The following is a 5,383-nucleotide window of genomic DNA, read 5'->3' as shown; positions in this document are numbered from 1 at the left end:
TGCTATGTGGGCTCGTGTGGAACCATTTCGGCAAATTGGAGCTTCCCGAGTCGTCCTTCAGGACCGACTTCTTTGTGGACGTGGCAAAGGAACACCTCCGTTCTAGATGAGTTTTTTAATCTTCTAGGTATAACTTTAATCGGTTCGCGTGCGTACGAAGTGTTCGTCGGCCGCGTTTTATTGTATAGTTTTCGTTAGGGTGTTTTTCAATTATTTCATATGGTCCTATCCACATTGCATCTAGCTTCTTTGATCTTCCTCTTCGTACTGTCTCGTCATGAAGTAACACATGGTCTCCTATGTCAAGTACAGCTTTTTTCGTGTTTTTATCATAATATTTTTTACTTTTTATTTTCTCCTCCTTGACGTGCTCCCGGGCAATTTGATTCGTTGCTCGGAGTCGTTGTTTCATCTCCTGTGCATAATCCTCAATGCTGTATGTATTTTTTGGTGATCCTAATATGGACGATGGTAATGTTGCTTGGTGTCCATATATTAACTCAAACGGAGTGTAATTAGTTGCAGAGTGGGGGATCGTATTATATGTAAATATAGCATATGGGGTCCACTCATCCCAGTCTGTTTGATCCTGATTTATGTAGTGACGAAGATATTCTGTGAGTGTTCGATGAGATCTTTCCAGAGCCCCGTTACTCTGTGGGTGGTACGCCGTCGTTTGGATTTTTTCTATTCTCAATAGTTTACATACTGATTTGAAAACTTTACTTAGGAAATTCGTTCCTTGATCCGTTAATATTTTCCCTGGTATTCCATATTCTAATATAATCTTTTCTGTGAATTCTTTTGCGACGGTGGTCGCCTCTTGGTTTGGTATAGGGACCGCTTTACTAAATTTGGTCAAAATGTCCTGGAATGTTAAAAGATATCTGTTTCCATTTCTTGTTATGGTTAGAGGTCCTACTATATCTAATGCACACTTTTCGAAAGGTTCAGTAGGTGTGTCTGTAATAATCATTGGTGCCTTCTTCTGAATGCTTAACTTGTTCTTCTGACACAGTTCACATTTTTTTATATATTGTGCCACGTCTTTTGTTATCCCTTTCCAGTTATGTTTTAGACGTAGTCTATTTAATGTGCGTTGTACTCCTTGATGTCCTCCTAATGGAGCGTTATGGTATTCATATAGGATTAGATTCTTTTCTTCTTTGGTATAATTTTGCATACCGTGCATGTCTGTATCTTCTCCCTCTTCTTCTTCTTCTTCTTCTTCTTCTTCTTCTTCTTCCGTTTTAGTCGTTTTAAACGGAGCACTCGTTTGTATTATTGATACCGGGGGGTATCTGCTTAGTGCATCTGCGTTAACATTTGTTTTTCCTGATTTGTGGACTATTTCGTAATCGTATTCTTCCAATTTCAATCTCCATCTTATTAATCTAGATCCGGCGTCCGTAACGTTAAATAGCCAAACTAATGGTTTGTGATCCGTAACTATTTTAAATTTTGTCCCATAAATGTAGTGCCTAAAATGTTTTACGGCCCATACTATTGCTAGTAGTTCTTTTTCAGTAGTGTTATAATTTTGTTCCGCGCGTGATAATACGCGGCTTGCATAAGCTATCGGGTTGTCTTCTCCTATGCGGCCCTGTGATAATACGGCTCCAATTGCATGATCGGATGCGTCAGTCGTTACGACGAATTCCTTCTCAAAATTCGGATATTGTAATACCGGTGTGGTGGTTAGTTTTTCTTTTAACATGTCGAACTCTGTTTGTTGTTGTTGACCCCATTCAAATTTTTCATCCTTTTTTGTAAGTTTGGTCAAAGGTCGTGCTATTTTTGAAAAATTCTCAATGAATTTTCGGTAATACCCTGCGAGACCTATAAATGACTGAATGTCTTTAGTTTTTCTAGGTCTCGGAAAATTTGTTATGGCCTCTATCTTTTTTGGGTCTGGTAGGATTCCCTTTTCCGAAATTATATGTCCTAGATAGGTTACCTCTTTCCTAAGGAACTTACATTTATTCGGTTGGAGTTTTAGGTTACATTGCCGTATTCTGTGTAATATACTGCCAAGGTTTCTATTATGATCTTCTAGACTATTCCCATATATTACTATGTCGTCTAGATATACTAAACATTTTAACCCTTGTAATCCTGTTAGGACAGTGTTCATTAGTCGTTGAAAAGTAGCTGGTGCATTTTTTAGTCCGAAGGGCATTCTATTAAATTCGTAATGTCCCGTAGGTGTTGAAAACGCTGTTTTACGCTTATCTTTTTCTGCCATCTCTATTTGATGGTATCCTGCTGCAAGGTCCAAGGTAGAGAAATATTTAGCGTTTCCCAATTGATCTAGAATGTCGCTGATATTAGGTAAAGGGAAGGAATCCCCTATAGTTAAATCATTTAACTTTTGAAAATTGACTACGATTCTTAGTTTCGTTTCTCCTGAGGCATCCGTTTTTTTCGGTACTACTAATAACGGTGCATTCCACTGGCTGTTGCTGGTTCTTATTATTTTATTGTCAAGCATTTCTCGTATTTGCTTGTCTACCTCTTTTTTGTGCTTTTCCGGGAGACGATATGGTCGCACGTTCACCGGCGCGGCGTCACTTCGCGTGGTAATTTGATGCTTTACCACCGCGATATGCGTGAGGCTATCTCCTTCGAGGAAGAATATATCATTATATTCCTCACAAATTTCATGTATAATTTTTTTTTCTTCGTTGTTTAAATGCTCCAATCTTAATTGTTGGTTCAATATTTCTGTTCGCGCTGTCAGTTTATTGCTTTGATTTTTTGTGAGCATGTTTATCTCCGCGGTATCATATTTCGGAGTATCTTCTAATATTACATATGGTGTAGCTATTTCGACAATGTGCTTGCGATATCTGGTAACTCTTATCTCGTAACGTATCTCCCACGTCACTTGTTGGTTCCGACTGTATCGTCTTTTTTGTTGCTTTTTACATCACTTTTCTAACCCGTAGTTTTTTTTTACAGGTAGCACCTAGGCCCCGGCGGACACCGATCCCACCGCTGCCACCAATTTTGTTGTGCCCCAAGTGGAGAGGCACGTTGAGTAGGTTCGGGATCGGTTGGTCGAAAATGCAAAGGCGAAGAGATGTAGTTCAATAAATAAATTTAATGCACTTCTTGTGTGAACTTCCCGAGTTCTTATTAACTAATACAGATTGACGGTCGCGTAAGTTGCTATCGCAGGACCGGAGGAGCAATAACCTGTTTGGCGTTCTTCTCTGGTCCTTTTATAATATATAATTAGGTCATAGGCGGGGGTGTTTAGACAACTGTAAAGTTGTTGCATTTAATGCTGACCTGTCCCTAATATGTTATAATATATTTTCAAGGCGACGCTTAGCGTAGCACTTGCGTAATCATAATAATGTTGTAGCGCTGTCGAAGCGGTTTCTTACGAAACGTTTCAGCAACGCTAAAAATAATACTAACGATTATAACACTTTGTATATGTTTACTTTATAACAATATTACATATTAACCTTCTACATGAAACATTTTTTTATTTATATTTATATGGACTTGTGTGTATGTGTGCGCACCTATCAATACCAATGTTGTAGACCTATATCTGTCATATAATTGTAGATAATGTTGTTTTTGTTTAACGTTTTACTTCAAATAATTAAAAAATATTAATTTCCGCGTGAATATTTCCAAGTGTTATTATCTCTTTTGTTGCGATAGTTAACAAATTCGGCTCTTATAGTATCTGTTATTGTTATTTTAAATTTATTTGAAGATGTGTTTAATTACAATGTGTTGTTTCATTTTCTGAAAATGAAACAAACATTTTTATTATATAAAATACATTATCTTTTTACATGCCACTTGCAGAAAATAAAACAACATATTTTAATACAAACCCATTTTCTGAAAATGAAACAACATATTTTAATTAAATAATTTAATAAATTTAAAATAATAATAAAATGCTATAGGAGTTGACCATCGCAACAAAAGAGATAATAATGTTTGAAAATATTCACCCAGAAATTTATATTTTTTAATTATTTAAAGTAGAACGTTAAACAAAACCAATGTTTCATATGTTTATATCTATATGGTATAAATAAGTATAATAAAAGTAACGTACCATATATCGCCATTATTATGCGGGTATTATATAATGGATGTACTTTCTTCACGGCCAAACCACGTATATTTTATCGCGACACAATCCTTTACAACTTTTTTGAAGGCGACATTAATAGCTTCTTTAGATGTAAAGCCTCCAACATGATGAAAATAGCTCACCTGTATAAAAAAAGAATTGTAAATATATTTGTCATACTAATATATATTATAGCCAAAAATATATTGGTTTTTTAACTTATCACTTCTTCATATGTTTCTTCGTCAATATTTTCGAATTCTATCATTTCTTCAACAGTTGCGATGGGTAATAAAGTGGACTTCTGTGGTACTCTGTGTTTGTTGTCTTTATTTTGAACGCATTTTAATATGTGCTCCATTGTGTTGTTTATCTTCCTGCACATAACGTGTAAATATATTATTATATGTTATGTATGCATATAAATTATTAATATATTAATATTACCTGAGTTGTGCCTGCATGTTATTCAAGCAATCAGAAATGTTCTTTCTGAAAATTGGATAACACACATGTAATACTCTGGGAAATATATAGAAAGTAAACACATAAATATTAACAAAAATATTAATTAAAATATATCGGATAAATCAAGAATACGCAAACGCGCGCGAATTTTTAATGTGCCCTTAGAAAAAATTACTTTAAGATGTTCAAATTAATTCAAATTAATTTAAAGTTGCTTCAAATTACTTAAAGTTATTTATAGTTAAATAAAAATTACTTAAAGTTAACTATAAATAACTTTAAGTAACTTTAAGAAACTTTAAGTTAATTTGAACAACTTAAAGTAATTTTTCCTAAGGGTGAACTGAAGAAATGTCAAACATTTCAATATTTTTATTCCTAATTATACTATATTATATTACACATTATTATATTGTACTACTATTGCAACTACTATTCGATAAGCATTACCGAGTACTTATACTATTTTTTAATTATTACTTATAATAACGTTACTGTTACAATAACAACACTTACGGATTATCTATGTTATGTAGGGGTTCATTATTAGTAAGCATGTTTCTCTGCTGTGCTTCGTTATGCATATGCGTAGTAGCACGTATATTTGAGGATGATTGTTCCGCTTCGAGTGAGGAATATGTCCTATATTGTGGTATAGAGAGGAGTTTCTAATGTAGTTAATTGATTGCCTGTTGGTGGTAAGTATTGCACGTGAGTGTTTGCTTGTACAAGTGTATCAACACATTGTGTATGTTGGTTTTCTATGCTTTGAGTGTCATTTTGTGAAGATTTATTTTCTACTATTGT

This window comes from Odontomachus brunneus, unplaced genomic scaffold (genome assembly GCF_010583005.1).
Source record: "Odontomachus brunneus isolate Ranch 3 - 2012 unplaced genomic scaffold, Obru_v1 Obru_scaffold_423, whole genome shotgun sequence".
In the NCBI taxonomy this organism is placed as follows: Eukaryota; Metazoa; Arthropoda; class Insecta; order Hymenoptera; family Formicidae; genus Odontomachus; species Odontomachus brunneus.
The sequence above is the reverse complement of the archived record's forward strand: the minus strand, read 5'-3'. Positions refer to the sequence as shown.